Source organism: Bombina bombina, chromosome 2 (assembly GCF_027579735.1).
Source record: "Bombina bombina isolate aBomBom1 chromosome 2, aBomBom1.pri, whole genome shotgun sequence".
NCBI classification, from domain to species: Eukaryota; Metazoa; Chordata; class Amphibia; order Anura; family Bombinatoridae; genus Bombina; species Bombina bombina.
In genome coordinates, this window is record NC_069500.1 from 25,519,772 (window position 1) to 25,540,823 (window position 21,052).

Here is a 21,052-nt window from a genome sequence, read left to right on the forward strand (position 1 = left end):
GGTCTAAGGCTGACGAGGAAGATAAGGGAAGTACAGGTTTGGGGCTGATGAGAAAGGTAAGGGAAGTACGGGTCTGGGGCTGATGAGGAAGGTAAGGGAAGTACGGGTTTGGGGCTGATGAGGAAGGTAAGGGAAGTACGGGTTTGGGGCTGATGAGGAAGGTAAGGGAATTATGGGTCTGGGGCTGATGAGGAAGGTAAGGGAAGTACGGGTTTGGGGCTGATGAGGAAGGTAAGGGAAGTACGGGTTTGGGGCTGATGAGGAAGTTAAGGGAAGTACGGGTCTGGGGCTGATGAGGAAGGTAAGGGAAGTACGGGTCTAAGGCTGACGAGGAAGATAAGGGAAGTACAGGTTTGGGGCTGATGAGAAAGGTAAGGGAAGTACGGGTCTGGGGCTGATGAGGAAGGTAAGGGAAGTACGGGTTTGGGGCTGATGAGGAAGGTAAGGGAAGTACGGGTTTGGGGCTGATGAGGAAGGTAAGGGAATTATGGGTCTGGGGCTGATGAGGAAGGTAAGGGAAGTACGGGTTTGGGGCTGATGAGGAAGGTAAGGGAAGTACGGGTTTGGGGCTGATGAGGAAGGTAAGGGAATTATGGGTCTGGGGCTGATGAGGAAGGTAAGGGAAGTACGGGTTTGGGGCTGACGAGAAAGGTAAGAGAAGTAAAGGTCTCGGGCTGACGATGAAGGTAAGAGAAGTACGGGTTTGGGGCTGACGAGGAAGGTAAGGGAAGTACAGGTCTGGGGCTGACGATGAAGGTAAGGGAAGTATGGGTCTGAGGCTGATGAGGAAGTTAAGGGAAGTACGGGTCTGGGGCTGATGAGGAAGGTAAGGGAAGTACGGGTCTAAGGCTGACGAGGAAGATAAGGGAAGTACAGGTTTGGGGCTGATGAGAAAGGTAAGGGAAGTACGGGTCTGGGGCTGATGAGGAAGGTAAGGGAAGTACGGGTTTGGGGCTGATGAGGAAGGTAAGGGAAGTACGGGTTTGGGGCTGATGAGGAAGTTAAGGGAAGTACGGGTCTGGGGCTGATGAGGAAGGTAAGGGAAGTACGGGTCTAAGGCTGACGAGGAAGATAAAGGAAGTACAGGTTTGGGGCTGATGAGAAAGGTAAGGGAAGTACGGGTCTGGGGCTGATGAGGAAGGTAAGGGAAGTACGGGTTTGGGGCTGATGAGGAAGGTAAGGGAAGTACGGGTTTGGGGCTGATGAGGAAGGTAAGGGAATTATGGGTCTGGGGCTGATGAGGAAGGTAAGGGAAGTACGGGTTTGGGGCTGATGAGGAAGGTAAGGGAAGTACGGGTTTGGGGCTGATGAGGAAGGTAAGGGAATTATGGGTCTGGGGCTGATGAGGAAGGTAAGGGAAGTACGGGTTTGGGGCTGACGAGAAAGGTAAGAGAAGTAAAGGTCTCGGGCTGACGATGAAGGTAAGAGAAGTACGGGTTTGGGGCTGACGAGGAAGGTAAGGGAAGTACAGGTCTGGGGCTGACGATGAAGGTAAGGGAAGTATGTAGCTACAGGTGAACTTTTTAACTGTAGCTTTGAAACATTTACATTCATTTAATGAAAATTAATGTGAAACAAAATGACTGTTCCCATGTTTTCAACAGCTGAAAAAAAATTGAAAGATTGATTAATTCTGAAGTAAATAAGGCTTAAATATCTGCTTAGATTCAGCCAAAGGTGCAAAAGCAATAGGATGATACTTCACAGTACAGATAGACAATGACACAAAACATATTCGGCTAGATTACAAGTCGGACGATTACTGCTGCGCGCGTGCGATATATTTTTCCTTTCGGCTCCCTCGAGCATCTTCAGCTCTTTAGCCTCACCAGTCCTTACGTTATTAAATAATATTTAATATCATAAGGACTGGTGTGGCTAGAGAGGATGAAGACGCTCAAAGGAGTCTAAAGAAAAAACATATCGCACGCGGGTAGCAGTCAGCGTGCGACTTGTAATGTCCATGATTGTGAAAGAAACCAAATAGCTTTTCAAGGCAAAGTAGAGGAATATTTGTGATTGGCTGAGTCAGTCACCTGACCTCAACCCATGAATTTCACTTGCTGAAAAAAAACTAAAGGTAGAAAGAGGCAGCAACTAAAAGGGTCTACTCCATAATTTATATTGTTTAAAAAGATAGATAATCCCTTTATTACCCATTCCCCAGTTTTGCACAACCAACACCATTAAATTAATATACGTTTACCTCTTGGATTACCTTGTATGTAAGTCTCTGCAGACTGCCTCCTTATTTCAATTCTTTTGACAGACTTGCAGATTGGCAGATTTTAGCCAATCAGTGCTGACTCATAAGTGAGCACAATGTTACCTATATTGAACATATGAACTAGTGCTGTCTAACTGTGAAAAACTGTCTAGATGCACTTAGAAAATGAGGCAGGCTTCAAGGGCTTGGAAATTAGGGTATGAGCAAATTTAAAGATAAAAGAAAATGGAAAAGTTGTTTAAAATTGCATGCCCTATCTGAATCATTAAAGTTTAATTTTGACAAGACTGTCCCTTTAAGACAGCTTGTAAAAGCTTGGCAAAGCATCACTAGGGAGGAAATCCAGAACTAGATGATATCCATTGTTTCTTGCCTTAAGTATATATATATATACATACATACATACATACATATATACATACATACATACATACATACATATATACATACATACATACATACATACATATATACATACATACATACATACATACATACATATATACATACATATATACATACATACATACATACATACATACATACATACATACATACATATATAAATACATACATACATACATACATACATACATACATACATACATTCAGAAACACACATTGCAGCTGGACGCACACATATTTTTTAATGCAAATGTTTTTTGTTTAAATATTCTATGAATCGCCTGGGACTGTTCTATCATGAACCTAATTGTCCTAAGAAATTTGCTAAGTTGATCTGTTTCATTTGATTGAGTGTCTAATTGATAATGCAGTAAAGAAGTCACATGAGGGGTTATTAATTGGGCTCTAGTATTGCTGATCAGAGAGAACATAAAGCAGATTGGAATTAAGGAAATGACTGGGAGACTGATATATTTGTGGCTTTGTGCAGCATTAATAAGACAATATAAATTACTGCACGCTCTGTGAAACTGAAAGAGTTAATTATATGTGCTTTAGTTTACTAACAATGGTAGTCAGCCATACATCAGTGCACAGTAATTACATACAAATCCTAGTAAGTCTGCAAGTTAAAGAGGACCCTCCAGACTTTAGCTCTATTAAACAATCTATCTTCCTTTATGGGCTGCAAGATATCAAGCGAGCGGTTGTGTCAGACTTTTATAAGGCTCATTAATTGTGGCATTAACACGTGTCCAGGCAGATGTGCATTTCAGACTGAAACGTTCTTGGCGTAGAAGATCCTTCACGTTGTAGCCAGGTGTTTGTAATTAAGATGGCTCAAATAAAAACTGAGGCTAAGCAGACGTTGATATAAATATGCCCACTCTACAAGGAGAGCTCAGTTATCAATATTTAAACTGGGTCAGAATTATTAGAAACCCACGGGGAGAAAGGTGTTCTTTGTTTTCAGGAAAATGATTACACAATTTAAAGGAAATGTTTATAGGAATTATATGTTCCTTCTTTTTTTCTACATATCAGCAAAGAGCCATAGATTATTTAATTTATTTTATTTCAAATTAACTCGTTAGTAGTAGTAAGCTTTTTGGAGAAAGAAAGGTATTTACATTAAAGGAATATGAAACCCACATTTTGTTTTAGAAAGTTGCTTAAAATTGCATGTTCTACCTGAATCATAAAAGAAAAAAATTTGGGTTTCATAGCTCTTTAAAGGAAAAAAAAATAGCTATATTTAATACGTTGTTATATTTTGCTACTGTTTTTTTTTAAATATTTTATTGTGGATTGTGACTGCTATATGGGACCACAAAACAAAAATAGTGAAATAATTAATAACAGTTAAATATCGACATTTTTGCAAATTTATCATAATCAAGTCTATGTAGAATTAACATGTTGGTTATGTTTTACATGCTGAAATTCAGATCAAATCATGGTAATTTTAGTATGAAATTCTGTAGTTCTTTTTAATATGACAAAAACCCATGGTTTGTGCATAGATTTCAACATGTAGATATCATCATGATATGCACTTAAATGCTCTACTTGGTAGAACAGTCACAAAAGTTGGATAATGCCCCTCAATAAGTATCTGTTTTATAGTTATTAACTTGTCGATGTTATGGGGAAGACAAATGTTTTATAAACTTACTGGAAATAAAAACACACAGTTCTCATTGGTTACTACAAGTTCTGAGTGATGTAGAGAGAGTTATAACAACGGAGTTAAATGTGCTAGTTCATAAGTGTAGAGAGAGTTATAACAACGGAGTTAGACAAAGGAGTGGACAAAAGACATAAGTACTTTCAAATTCAAACAATTAAATGCAAACATGCTACACTTTCTAATGTCTGCTTTAACCTTTTCCTCCCTTCTCCTTAACCCCTTAAGGACCAAGGCCATTTTTCAATTTCTTTCCCTTAAGGACCAGGGCTATTTTTACATTTCTGCGGTGTTTGTGTTTAGCTGTAATTTTCTTCTTACTCATTTACTGTACCCCCACATATTATATACCGTTTTTCTCGCCACTAAATGGAATTTCTAAAGATACCATTATTTTCATCATATCTTATAATTTACTATTAAAAATATTATAAAATATGAGGAAAAAATGGAAAAAAACACACTTTTTCTAACTTTGACCCCCAAAATCTGTTACACATCTACAACCACCAAAAAACAACCATGCTAAATAGTTTCTAAATTTTGTCCTGAGTTTAGAAATACCCAATGTTTACATGTTCTTTGCTTTTTTTGCAAGTTATAGGGCAATAAATACAAGTAGCACTTTGCTATTTCAAAACCACTTTTTTTCAAAATGAGCGCTAGTTACATTGGAACCCTGATATCTGTCAGGAATCCCTGAATATCCCTTGACATGTATATATTTTTTTTTAGAAGACATCCCAAAGTATTGATCTATGCCCATTTTGGTATATTTCATGCCACCATTTCACCGCCAAATGCGATCAAATAAAAAAAAATGTTCACTTTTTCACAAATTTTTTCACAAACTTTAGGTTTCTCACAGAAATTATTTACAAACAACTTGTGCAATTATTGCAGAAATGTTTGTAAATGCTTCTCTGGGATCCTCTTTATTCAGAAATAGCAGACTTATATGGCTTTGGCGTTGCTTTTTGATAATTAGAAGGCTGCTAAATGCCACTGCGCATCACACATGTATTATGGCCAGCAGTGATGGGGTTAATTAGGGAGGATATAGGGAGCGTCTAGGGTTAATTTTAGCTTTAGTGTAGTGTAGTAGACAACCCCAAGTATTGATCTAAGCCCATCTTGGTATATTTCATGCTACCATTTCACCGCTAAATGCGATCAAATTAAAAAAAAACGTAAAATATTTCACAATTTTAGGTTTCTCACTGAAATTATTTACAAATAACTTGTGCAATTATGGCATAAATGGTTGTAAATGCTTCTCTGGGATCCCCTTTGTTTAGAAATAGCAGACATATATGGCTTTGGCGTTGCTTTTGGTAATTATAAGGCAGCTAAATGCTGCTGCGCACCACACATGTATTATGCCCAGCAGTGCAGGGGTTAATTAGGTAGCTTGTAGGGAGCTTGCAAGGTTAATTTTAGCTTTAGCATAGAGATCAGCCTCCCACCTGACACATCACACCCTAGGATCCCTCCCAAACAGCTCTCTTCCCTCCCCCATCCCACAATTGTCCCTGCCATCTTAAGTACTGGCAGAAAGTCTGCCAGTACTAAAATAAAAGGTATATTTAAAAAAAATAAAAAAAATTGTATAGCATATTTACATATGCTGCTGTGTAGGATCCCCCCTTAGCCCCCAACCTCCCTGATCTCCCCCAAGCAGCTCTCTAACCCTCCCCCTCTACCTTACTGGGAGCCATCTTAGGTACTGGCAGCTGTCTGCCAGTACCCAGTTTAGAAAAAAAATGCCATTTTTTTATATATTTTTATTTTTTTTCTGTAGTGTAGCTTGACCCCCCATAGACAAACCACCAGCCCCTCCCAGATCCCTTACAATAAAATTTTTCTGTTGATCCCCCCTATCTCCCACTTATCACCTTTTTCTGTAGTATAGCGGTTCCCACCCGCACCCTCCCCGTGCGCACGCCCGCCACTCCCCAAGCACGCGCGCGCGTCCATGCGCTCTCCCGACATCCCCGCCCCCGATCCCGCCCCCTCTCTCTTCAATGCTCCATCGATGGCCGCCCACCCGCCTCCCACGTCAGCTCCCACCCACCAACGATTGCGGCCATCGATGCCGGTGCAGAGAGGGCCACAGAGTGGCTCTCTCTGCATCGGATGGGGGAAAAATGTTATTGCAGGCATCACTGCAATAACTGTAAAGCGGCTGGAAGCGATCAGGATTGCTTCCAGCCGCTTTAATCCCCAAAGTCGTACAGGGTATGTCGCTGGTCTTTAAAGACCAGGTTGTGTGCGACGTACCCTGTAAGACTCGTGTCGTTAAGGGGTTAAAGTCACAGCTCTTTCATTCACAAACAGCACTCAGAACATTCATATTTCTCCTTCCCTTCTACCTTCCCCCCTCTACAACACACATGAACTTTATTCCTATCTCACATCCCTCAGCCAGCCATGCTTTACTGATCCTAAACTTAAACACTCACATAAGACACATTCTCATCTCCTTTCACTCACTATCTTTCTTCTTCTTGCAGCTGGGGATGTCTCACCTAACCCAGGTCCACACTCTGCTTCCCTCAGATCACTACCCCAAATGACACCTCATACACCTTGCACACGTAACCCTCTAAACCTCATTAACTGCACCTCTATTAGTACACCCCAATTCTCGTGTGCCCTTTGGAATGCACGCTCGGTATGCAATAAGCTTACATCTATTCACGACCTATTTATTTCACGTTCACTTAACCTGTTAGCCCTCAGTGAAATTTGGCTTTCCTCCTCTAACACAACTGCTGTAGCCTCTCTGTCCTATGGCGGCCTGCACTTCAGTCACACTCCAAGGCCTGGAGACAAACAAGGAGGAGGAGTAGGAATTCTCCTGTCTCATCACAGTACCTTTCACTGCATTCCTTCACCCCCCTCTCTTTCCTTCTCATCTTTTGAAGTTCACGCTATCCGCCTCTTCTCCCCTATAGCTCTTCGTGTTGCAGTTATCTATCGGCCCCCTGGCCCAGCATCACAATTTCTGGACCACTTTGAAGCCTGGCTTCCACATTTTCTCTCTTCTAATGTCCCTTCTCTCATCTTAGGGGACTTCAACATACCCCTTGATAAGCCTAACACACCTGCTGCCTCTAAACTTCTATCCCTTACCACCTCTTTAGGCCTGTCCCAGTGGACAACATCTCCAACACACTGTGAAGGCAACTTCATAGACCTGGTCTTCACAAATCTCTGTGCTGTTTCCAACTCCCTTAACTTCCCCTTTCCTCTCTCTGACCAGCATCTATTAACTTTCTCTCTCACTCTACCTGCTACATCTTTGCAAGCCCCCAAAAAATTGCTACCTCACAGGAATTTAAATGACTTTGATCTCACAGACTTTTCCACTCAACTGAGTCCTCTGCTCTCTGACATTTCATCCCTCTCTTGTCCAACCCTCGTGACTCTACAGTATTATTCGGCACTAAAATCAACACTTGACAAAACTGCACCCTCCACTCTTCGACGTACATCAATCACTCAACGGCAACCGTGGCACACTAAACAGACCAGATATCTTCAGCGATGCTCACGGGCCGCTGAACGGCAGTGGAGGAAATCACGCACCTTTGCTGATTTCCAACATTATAAATTCACCCTTAAGTCCTACAACTCTGCGCTCAGCCTGGCAAAACAAGTCTATTTCTCCTCCCTCGTGTCATCCCACGCATCCAACCCCAGAAAACTGTTCTCAACCTTTAACTCCCTTCTACGTCTGCCTGCCCCCCCGCCCACTACCAACCTCACTGCTCAAATTATTGCGGATCACTTCAAAAATAAAATTGACACCATTAGAAATGAGATCTGCACATCGCACCCCGCAAACCCAGCAATCCTACCCACCCCTTCTATTAACAAAAATCTATGCTATTTCCCTCCTGTAACAGAGGAAGAAGTCTCTGCACTCCTATCCTCGGCTCATCTCACAACCTGCCCACTTGACCCTATTCCTTCACGACTTATTCCCCCTCTCTCTGCTTCACTAACCCCTACCCTAACTCATCTCTTTAACCAATCCCTCACTGCTGGCACATTTCCTGACACATTCAAGCATGCGTGAATCATACCAATCCTAAAAAAGCCCTCGCTTGACCCCTGCACACCTTCTAACTATCGACCGGTCTCCTTACTTCCCTTTGCTTCAAAATTATTGGAATGACTAGTCTATAATCGGCTAACTCAATTTCTCACAACTAACTCCTTACTTGATCCACTACAATCTGGTTTCCGCCCTAAACACTCAACAGAAACCGCTCTTGCTAAAGTAACAAATGACCTGTTATCAGCCAAAGCAAAAGGCCATTACTCATTACTAATTCTTCTTGACCTGTCTGCAGCTTTTGACACAGTTGACCATCCTCTCCTCCTAAAAATACTACATTCATTTGGCATCTGAGAAACAGCCCTCTCCTGGTTTGCATCATATCTTTCAAACCGCTCGTTTTCAGTTTCCTTTAACAACATATCTTGTGATCCTATGCCTCTCTCAGTTGGAGTACCGCAAGGCTCTGTCTTGGGCCCCTTGCTTTTCTCTCTTTATACATCCTGCCTTGGAAAACTTATAGCCTCCTTTAGATTCCAGTACCACCTATATGCTGATGATACCAAAATCTATCTTTCCTCTCCTGATATCTCTCCCTCTTTACTCAACCAGATTTCTGACTGCCTCTCTGCAATTTTCTCTTGGATGTCTTCACACTACCTCCAACTCAATCTGTCCAAAACTGAGCTGCTTCTTATTCCCCCCTCTTCGAGACATCCAACACCTGACATTTCTCTGATGGTTGGAGACTCTATTCTCAACACCTCACCCCAGGTCCGCTGCCTTGGGGTCACACTAGACTCAGAACTCACATTCAACCCACATATACAAACGCTTACCAAATCCTGCCGGTCAAACCTACGCAACATTTCCAGATTTCGTCCCTTCCTTACTCAAAATACTACAACAATACTTATTCTTTCCCTCATCCTGTCACGCATTGATTATTGTAATCTACTCTTAAATGGCCTTCCAAAACACTGCCTCTCCTCCCTCCAATCTATTATGAATGCTTCTGCTAGACTCATCCACCTAAGCCGACGATCTACATCAGCTGCTCCGCTCTGCCAGTCTCTACACTGACTCCCCATACACTCCAGAATACAATTTAAAGTATTAGCCCTAACCTACAAAGCACTCAACAGTCTAACTCCCAACTATATCTCCTCTCTCATCGTGAAATACTCCCCATCCCGTCCTCTTCGATCAACCTCTGACCTACGTCTCTACACTCCTGTTTTCTCTACATCCCACTCCCGCCTCCAAGACTTCGCACGTGCTGCTCCTGTCCTCTGGAACTCTCTACCCCGCTCCATCAGACTGTCTCCAACCTTGTATAGCTTCAGAAGATCCTTGAAAACCCACCTATTCAGAGAGGCTTACCATCTCTCCTCCATCCCGCATCCGAACCAAGCTAATACATGTACATGAACTGCCTGACTCACTGCTGCAAATACAACCGATGTAACAAGCTACCCCAACCTTATGTCTCTGCACCCTAAACCTATAGACTGTGAGCTCTCCGGAGCAGGGCCCTCTTCCTCCTGTGCTAGTTTTGTTTAGTCTTGTTATGTTTTGTATTGTATCACAAATCTTTGTCATTATATACCCCTATCATTGTACCCAGCGCTACAGAATTTGGCGGCGCTATACAAATAAATGATAATAATAATAGTAATGTAACAGCACCTTGTGAAAGCATCACTAAATCATACATAGACTGCTGGGCAGAGATCAGATTCTGCATGTGACTACCACACACTTCCTAGATCTTGGTGCATATGTGGCCATGTAATGAAACCATTGTGTGGCATCTATTGGTTCTCAGTAGCAGTGCTTAGTAAGAATGACCACAACTTCTATTGAAATGCCTACACGTGCCCCACTCGTACGGCTCCTATGCAATGGAGAGAAACCAGGGAGGCTGATAAAGGTTTGTCTGCAAGAAAACTCAGATTCATGTTTGTATGTGTTTTTGGTTAATATATAAATGGGTTCAGGTTAACGTTACAATGCAGCACAGTATGGTATAATGGAAAGGGTCTGGTGTGTCAGTCTGTAGGTGGCCAGATGCTATCATGTGATAAAAGGGTCGGAATTAGAGCGCTAATGGAGTGCATATTTCCTTAAACATTCAGAGATAATTAATGCACAGCTGTATGAAGCGCTGTCAGATTCTGGTCACTGGACCGTCCAAACAAAAACACTACACAGCTTCCTGACCATGTGACCAAACTAGGATTCAAACATTTAGTGAGATCACAAAAACCGCAGCTTAGGAAGGTAAAACAAAAACAGCAGTAAAGGAAGGTGCAGAATATCTTCCACCAACTATTTAAATCTTATCTAAGATAACTTATTTTGCTACTGTTAATCATCAAAATAATTTTATATGAACAAATATAATAAAGCACTCTGTTCAAAATGTCATGCATACAAAATATTAGACGTGCACAGAATAAAAATGTGTTTATTGGTCATCGTAAAAAAAAAAAAAAAAAAAATAGTTTGATATTTATTGATGGGGTTGCTCACAGTTTGTTTGCTATTGGCTGCTTTTTTCTATGTGGAACAACTGTAGGGCAGCTTAGCAGCTGGACAGAGGTTTAAATAAAGTTAAAGTAGTAGTCAGTGCTAGTGCTACAAGCCAGCAGATTTTAATGGTGTCAGAGTTGTCAACATCAAAACAAAGCTTACGTACTTATTAGCTAACACCAGATTTAATCAATTGTCAAGGACATCATTATTGAAAAGCATAAATTTGAAGTCTTCCCAGCCTGCAGAAAAGTTTTTCCACCTTTTAGGGTGGTGGTTTTACAACATGAACCTATCAAATGCATTTTTTACATAGCAATTTATTTGTTTTTCTACAAGAAAAAGTTACAAAGCAAACCAAACTGTTCGTTGTTTAACCTAGTTAGTCATGAAGAAAGAAAATAACAATAACAAAATTGAATTATCTTCTACTTACTGAGCACACTATTTCTATTTACATCAACCAGTATTTAAAGGGATATGAAACCCAACATTTTTCTTTCTTGATTCAGATAAATTATAAATTTTTTAACAACTTTCTAGTTTGCTTCTGTTATCAATTTTGGTTCTTTCTCTTGGTATCTTTTGTTGAAGAAGCAATAATGCACTCCTGAGAGCTAGCTGAACATATTTATAAGCCAATGAAAATAGGCATTCAAGTTCAGCCACCCATCAGCAGCTAGCTCCAAGCTCCTGCATCTATCTAGATATGCTTTTCTACAAAGGATACCAAGAGAATAAAACAAATTAGATAATAGAAGTAAAATGGAATGATGTTTAAAATTGTATTCTCATGAAACAAACATTTTGGGTTTAACATTTAACACCATTTCTGCCAGATACTGATGCAAAGCAATATCTTGCTGTTTTCTCTTGCACCCAAAGGGTTAAACTGATTGGCTATTATATTGAATCATTATAACAGATCTGCAAATATCCGTGTGTCAGTAGCTCCATACTCATTATGCTTTCATAGCAAACAGAAATAGTTTAGGCTTAAACAGAGCTAATGTGCTGATACATTATAGAGGACATTTTTATTTATTTTCTCTAGATCAGATCAAAGTTTCAAATTGATAATGTTACACTTTTAAGACTTTTGCAGAATAAAATTAATTACTTTTTGTTTACTGATTTTAGGTTATGAAAGGAATTGATTTTACTTTTTTTGTGAAAGAAAATAGTATTTCAAATAATCGCATAAAGCAAGACAATTGCATCCATGTTTAATTACAACCTTCAAATGAGTCTCATAAAAAGGTAATAACGTGATCACCTTTGTAATAGATACAAATCTTACGACTATGATATCTACACCGCCATGAGGAGAGTATTATTATTTTCTGTGTAGTTTAACTTCACGCTAACTAATACCAAATAATTTTGTGAATTTCTGTCATTTTATAAAGTTTGGATCTTTTGTATGAATGCGTAATACCTTCCTATAAACATTTGCATTTCTATTCTTTCTCCAAACCCAGTTTCTTCCAAGGCTTCTAAACACTCTTCTACATGCCTGTTTTTTTTTTATTTTTAACCTGTGCTGGGGTAAGTTAATAATTCAAATAATCCTGCCGTTTTTGCCACCCATAACGTGTTTTTTACATTCAGCTCCTTTAAAGGAATAAAGAAATCAACAGGAGGTCAGACTCACATACAGTATAACAAGTGAGTATAAAACCATTTGATGCTGTAAAGGAATGAAGGAATGAACAGGAGGTCAGACTCACATACAGTATAACAAGTGAGTATAAAACCATTTGATGCTGTAAAGGAATGAAGGAATGAACAGGAGGTCAGCCTCACATACAGTATAACAAGTGAGTATAAAACCATTTGATGTTGTAAAGAAATGAAGGAATGAACAAGAGGTCACACTCACATACAGTATAACAAGTGAGTATAAAACCATTTGATGCTGTAAAGGAATGAAGGAATGAACAGGAGGTCAGACTCACATACAGTATAACAAGTGAGTATAAAACCATTTGATGCTGTAAAGGAATGAAGGAATGAACAGGAGGTCAGACTCACATACAGTATAACAAGTGAGTATAAAACCATTTGATGCTGTAAAGGAATGAAGGAATGAACAGGAGGTCAGACTCACATACAGTATAACAAGTGAGTATAAAACCATTTGATGTTGTAAAGAAATGAAGGAATGAACGGGAGGTCAGACTCACATACAGTATAACAAGTGAGTATAAAACCATTTGATGCTGTAAAGGAATGAAGGAATGAACAGGAGGTCAGACTCACATACAGTATAACAAGTGAGTATAAAACCATTTGCTGCTGTAAAGAAATGAAGGAATGAACAAGAGGTCAGACTCACATACAGTATAACAAGTGAGTATAAAACCATTTGATGCTGTAAAGAAATGAAGGAATGAACAGGAGGTCAGACTCACATACAATATAGCAAGTGAGTATAAAACCATTTGATGTTGTAAAGAAATGAAGGAATGAACAAGAGGTCAGACTCACATAAAGTATAACAAGTGAGTATAAAACCATTTGATGTTGTAAAGAAATGAAGGAATGAACAAGAGGTCAGACTCACATAAAGTATAACAAGTGAGTATAAAACCATTTGATGTTGTAAAGAAATAAAGGAATGAACAAGAGGTCAGACTCACATACAGTATAACAAGTGAGTATAAAACCATTTGCTGCTGTAAAGAAATGAAGGAATGAACAGGAGGTCAGACTCACATACAGTATAACAAGTGAGTATAAAACCATTTGCTGCTGTAAATGAATGAAGGAATGAACAGGAGGTCAGACTGACATACAGTATAGCAAGTGATTATAAAACCATTTGATGTTGTAAAAAAATGAAGGAATGAACAGGAGGTCAGACTCATATACAGTATAGCAAGTGATTATAAAACCATTTGATGTTGTAAAGAAATGAAGGAATGAACAGGAGGTCAGACTCACATACAGTATAGCAAGTGATTATAAAACCATTTGCTGCTGTAAAGAAATAAAGGAATGAACAGGAGGTCAGACTCATATACAGTATAGCAAGTGAGTATAAAACCATTTAATACTGTACAGGAATGAAGGAATGAACAAGAGGTCAGACTTACATACAGTATAGCAAGTGATTATAAAACCATCTGATGTTGTAAAGAAATGAAGGAATGAACAGGAGGTCAGACTCACATACAGTATAGCAAGTGAGTATAAAACCATTTGATGCTGTAAAGGAATGAACAGGAGGTCAGACTCACATACAGTATAACAAGTGAGAATAAAACCATTTGATGCTGTAAAGAAATGAAGGAATGAACAGGAGGTCAGACTCACATACAGTATAACAAGTGAGTATAAAACCATTTGCTGCTGTAAATGAATGAAGGAATGAACAGGAGGTCAGACTCACATACAGTATAGCAAGTGAGTATAAAACCATTTGATGCTGTAAAGGAATGAAGGAATGAACAGGAGGTGAGACTCACATACAGTATAACAAGTGAGTATAAAACCATTTGCTGCTGTAAATGAATGAAGGAATGAACAGGAGGTCAGACTCACATACAGTATAGCAAGTGAGTATAAAACCATTTGATGCTGTAAAGGAATGAAGGAATGAACAGGAGGTCAGACTCACATACAGTATAGCAAGTAAGTATAAAACCATTTGATGTTGTAAAGAAATGAAGGAATGAACAGGAGGTCAGACTCACATACAGTATAGCAAGTAGGTATAAAACAATTTGATGTTGTAAAGAAATGAAGGAATGAACAGGAGGTCAGACTCATATACAGTATAGCAAGTAAGTATAAAACAATTTCATGCTCTAAAGAAATGAAGGAAGGAACAGGAGGTCAGACTCACATACAGTATAGCGCTGCTTTTTTACGCCCGCTGGTATTACGAGTCTTGAAGGTTTAGGGTCACCACACACTTTTTTGGCCTTACCGCAAAATGACTTACGTAAACGTCGTAAAGTTATTTTTCTATGGGACTTCCATAGATACTTTTGATACTGTACAGGTATGAAGGAATGAAAAGGAGTTCAGACTCACATACAGTATAGCAAGTGAGTATAAAACCATTTGGTACTGTAAAGAAATGAAGGAATGAACAGGAGATCAGACTCACATACAGTATAGCAAGTGAGTATAAAACCTTGTGATACTGTACAGAAATGAAGGAATGAACAGGAGGTCAGACTCACATACAGTATAGCAAGTGAGTATAAAACCATTTGATTCTGTAAATGAATGTGAATGAACAGGAGGTAAGAGTCACACACAGTATAACAAGTGAGTATAAAACCATTTGATACTGTACAGGAATGAAGGAATGAACAGGAGGTCAGGCTCCTGTACAGTATGGCAGGTAAGTATAAAACCATTTCATGTTGTAAAAAAATGAAGGAATGAACAGGAGGTCAGACTCACATACAGTATAGCAAGTGAGTATAAAACCATTTAATACTGTACAGGAATGAAGGAATGAACAGGAGGTCAGACTCACATACAGTATAGCAAGTGAGTATAAAACCATTTAATACTGTACAGGAATGAAGGAATGAGCAGGAGGTCAGACTCACATACAGTATAGCAAGTGAGTATAAAACTATTTAATACTGTACAGGAATGAAGGAATGAACAGGAGGTCAGACTCACATACAGTATAGCAAGTGAGTATAAAACCATTTAATACTGTACAGGAATGAAGGAATGAGCAGGAGGTCAGACTCACATACAGTATAGCAAGTGAGTATAAAACTATTTAATACTGTACAGGAATGAAGGGATGAACAGGAGGTCAGATTCACATACAGTATAGCTAGTGATTATCAAACCATTTGATTTTGTAAAGAAATGAAGGAATTAACAGGAGATCAGACTCACATACAGTATAGCAGATGAGTATAAAACCATTTGATGCTGTAAATGAATGAAGGAATGAAAAGGAGGTCAGACATACATACAGTATAGCAGATGAGTATAAAAGCATTTGATTTTGTAAAGAAATTAAGCAATGAACAGGAGGTCAGACTCACATACAGTATAGCAAGTGAGTATAAAACCATCTGGGGGTCGATCCAATAAAAATCGTCGCCCGCAAAAGCTGGCGACGCCAATATTTGCGCAGGTTTGGTATCCTATATACGGCGTAACCTAGAAGTTACGCGCGTATATTTCTGCCATCGCCCGTAGTTTTTTGGGCCATAGGCAGGTATACCAAACCTGCGCAGTTTGGTATCCAATAGACAGCGTAAGGACTTACGTGGCGAAAATGGAGAAATCTTACTCCATTTTCACCTCGCCACAAAAAGCAGCCGTAAGAAGCCTTATGCTGACTATTGGAGCCCCGCAACTCCTTAAACTGGCTGCTAAAATAAACACCTAACGCATGCGCAATGTCTATCTCCCTGTCAACCGCGATCTGCTAAATAAAACCTAACACCTAATGCATGCGCAATGTCTATCTCCCTGTCAACCGCGATCTGCTAAATAAAACCTAACACCTAACGCATGCGCAATGTCTATCTCCCTGTCAACCGCGATCCCCCGCCGCAATCCCTAATAAAGTATTTAACCCCTAAACCGCCGCCATCTACATAAACTAACCCCCTACTGTGAGCCCCTAAAACCGCCACCATCTAACTGATCTATCGCCTAATGTGAACCCCTTACACCGCCGCCATCTATATTCAAATTATTAACCCCTAATTTAATCTACCTACCCCGCCGCCAGCTATATTATCTATATTAACCCTAAGTATATTATAGTTAATATAGTTATTACATTATATATATTAACTATATTAACCCTAATTATATTAGGGTTAATATAGTTAATATAGTTACTATAGTATTTATATAAACTATATTAACTCTATCTAACCCTAAAACCCCTAACTAAATTCTTATTAAATAAATCTAATTCATATTATAAACTAAAATATTCCTATTTAAATCTAAATACTTACCTATAAAATAAACCCTAAGATAGCTACAATATAATTAATAATTACATTATAGCTATGTTAGGGTTTATATTTATTTTGCAGGTAAATTGTTAATTATTTTAACTAGGTATAATAGCTATTAAATAGTTATTAACTATTTAATAGCTACCTAGTTAAAATAATTACCCAATTACCTGTAAAATAAATCCTAACCTAAGTTACAAATACACCTACACTATCAATAAATTAAATAAACTACAAATATCTATCTAAAAATACAATTAAATAAACTAAACTAAATTACAAAAAAAAAACACTACATTACAAAAAATAAAAAAAAGATTACAAGATTTTTAAGCTAATTACACCTATTCTAAGCCCCCTAATAAAATAATAAATAATAAAGAGGACCCTAAGGTGCTTGTCCACAGGGATGAACCTTCCCCCAGCTTACCACCAGGAACATCCCCCACCAACACTCTCCCACCTCTTAGGGAGGTCCCATTTACCTTAACCTACAGCCTCTAAAACAAGCACCCCCGCCACAGCCCATCACTGACGAGCCACCCCCACCCGGGCTAAGGCCTTTAACACTCCCTCCTTGATATTAAAATTAAAAAGATGTAACCCGACTTTATTCAAGTGTACTCCATCCTTTAAGAAAAAGCATCTACCCGTCTCACCCTCAAATTCTACATGGCGAATGCCAAACCCCCCAATCCTTGCAACAAAACTTGTGACTGAACGATTGATCTTTTTCCTCGAGGCCTCCAATTTCTTAAAGTCCCATGCCGCCCTCCACACCGACCGGGGTTCAATATCAGACCAGACTATCACCAAACCAGGAAATAGTACCCTTAACCTTCCAAAATCCCTTCTGATCTTATCTAACAATTCTTTTTGAGATTGGAAACCCAAATCGTTTCCTCTTGCATGAATCACTAACACCTCAGGAGGCCGAAAAAGTCTAGCGTAGTCTACTACCTTCCGAAGTACCTGGTCCCACCTCATGCCCCTAAAACCCAACCATCTCAGCAACACTGTCTCCTTTTTCAACCTCAATTGCGTTCCTTGCTCCATCACTGCTGCTGCCTTCCGAGCCCAATAAATGTAGGAGTGCCCTACTATCCAACACTGTACAGGACCTGTCAAAACAAACAAACAACAAACTAAACTTTTAAGTCCGGCCTCACGTACAATATAAAGCATCCAGACTTCCAGCCTCCAATCTTTCTAATCACACTCTCTCCTAACCCCAAGCTAGCAGCCTCTGTAGCAGCTCCTATCCTAAATGAATGTGTGCCGAATTCCTCCGCAACATACCCCAACCCTTTCAAAACTCGCCGAAATACCGCCAGAAATTGAAAACGCGATAAACAAGTCCCATCCCTATGTACAAATAAAGGTTTGAAACCAGCTGGTCTCACTTCCAAAAAGGCCAGCATACTCCCCACTGGGCAGCACTTACCAGCCATTTCATTAATTTGAACCCAACGCCCCACCCCTTCTTGATCCGTTTTGGACCTTCTGAGCCAAATCCACAAAACTTTATCTTTAATTGAAATGTCCTGAAACCGAAGTCCACTAACATCCTTCTTATTAACCCCTACTAACTCCGATATGCGAAAAGCACCAAAGAATGCCAACACGAACGCTGCCCTGAACAACAAATACTCAAACTCTGAGTCACATACCTTCTCCAGGAAACCCACCACCTGCAATAGAGTATTGAAAACCACTGGTCGTCTCTTATCCTTTACGAATTGCCCCCTACACACCCCTTTTACTGCCAGCTGCACCACAAACAGCTTTGTCAAATCCTCCCACCCCATCAACTTAAACAAGAACCCCAGAGCCGCCATGTTCCTCTTCACCATCGACTTAGACAAACCCTTTTTCTTCCATTCCCCGATCCACCTCACCAAACCCTGAATCCACCCATCCCTTGAATGCTCGATTCCACGCCCTTTTAACACCTCCAACCACTGACCCCAAGTTCTCACATAAGCCACCCAGGTACCTTGAGCGACCGCTCCCCTGGCCACACTCATCAGATCCACCGCTCCCAATGCAACAGCTCTGGTGGACATCCGATTCCTTCCTCCTCTGCCTCCGGCGCCAATTCTCGAAACCTCTCCCACTGGAATCGAGAAAGAGCATCAGCTATGACATTAAGGCAACCTGGTACATGAACAGCACGGAACAAAACATTCATCCGCATGCAATCCAAGACAAACACCCTCAGCAAGCGCATGACTGGCAGCGAGCTAGATGACAATCTGTTGATTGCGAACACCACACCTAAATTATCTGTATGGAACACTACCCTCCTGTTCTGCAAACAATGACGCCAAATCCGCAACACAACCAATAAAGGAAAAAGCTCCAGAAAAACTAAATTCTTCGTAAGACCCACCTCCTTCCAGTCCCGGGGCCATCTCCCTGCTGACCAACTACCCTGACAATAAGCCCCGAAACCTATCGACCCTGCTGCGTCCGTAAAAAAGTGCAACTCCTCGTTCGAAGTCGCCTTCTCCTGGACCAATGCCCTTCCATTAAATTCTTCCAAGAACAATAACCACACGTGAAGGTCCTCCTTCAGGTCAGCACCCAAGCGGATACAATGCCTCGGATCCTTCACCCCAGCTGAGGCCAGGGACAGCCTCCTGCAAAACACCCTTCGCACTGGAATGATCCTGCAAGCAAAATTAAGCTTGCCGACCAGGGACTGCAATTCACGAAGCTGAAGCTTTCTTCTCCCAATCGCCCCCTCAATGGTCACCCTCAGATCCACCAACTTGTCCTCAGGCAGCCTGCATTCCATACTCATGGAATCAATCTCAATGCCCAAAAAGCTCAAAACCGTCACTGGGCCCTCCGTTTTTTCTTTTGCTACCGGGATTCCAAACTGCTCCGCCACCCCAAAAAATTTTCGCATTAACCTTTCGCAATCCGAACTGCCCGCCCCCCCCCCCACGAATAAAAAGTCGTCCAGGTAATGGACCACTGACCTCAGGCCCGAAACCTGCTTCACCACCCATTCCACAAATGTGCTGAACTTCTCAAAATACGCACATGATATTGAGCATCCCATTGGCAGGCAAAGATCCACATAATAAGCTCCCTTGAAAAAACAACCAAGCAAGTGATGGCACGACGGGTGAACTGGTAACAGCCGAAAGGCAGCCTCCACATCCACTTTTCCCAACAATGCACCTACACCAGCCTCCCTCACTAACCCGACCGCTTTATCAAATGAAGCGTACTTAACCGCCGTCAATTCCGGGTCAATACCGTCATTCACCGAAGTTCCCTTCGGGTATGACAAATGATGAATCATACGGAACTGACCAACCGCCTTCTTGGGAACCACCCCCAATGGAGACACTCTTAAGTTCTGGCATGGGGGGCATGCAAACGGGCCAGCCATCCTACCTAATTCGACCTCCTTATCCAATTTCCCTTGGACCACCTCTGGGAACGCCCTAGCCGATTTTAAATTACTCGAAATCTCCCCCCCACCCCCATCCCGAACTGAATCCCGTGAGCAAAAGCTCTGCATCCCCTGCCTTTCCCCTGACTTTAGCGAACCGATCTAACCATGGCACCATTTTTGTTACCTTCACCGGGGTCTTGGCTCTTAGGAGTAACCTCCCCGGGTTTGCCACTTCCCCCGCTTCTCTTAAAACATCTGGCCAACGGGTGAGCCCCTTCGCAACCTGAGCATGCATGCTTGTATTTGCAACTGCTCCCAAACTTGCATTGGCCATCGTTGTACTGGAAGCAGAGGCCCTTCTTACTGGCCAATGCTGTTCCACCACTTGTGCTTCCACTGGACACTCCTCCATTTGTGGCTCCACCGGAGCCTCGAAAGGACCCTCTAAATGGAGTCATCAACTCCAACCAGAGGCCCATGTCCCTATCATCCCACCTCATTTCCTGCCTTACCGCCATCCGCTGCCTAAACTGTTCGTCATACCGCCACCATGCTAATCCCCCATAAGTCCTATAGGCCCCTGAAATCTCATCATGGTAGCAAAATAACGCAGAGCATTGCTCCGGAAATTTTTCCCCGATCACCGCAGCCAATATACAAAAGGCTTTTGACCAATTGGAAATGGTTTTTGGTAATTTGCGGTATCTCTTCTTCCTCTCGTCTTCTTCCTTCTTTTCTTTATCCTTCACATCTTCCT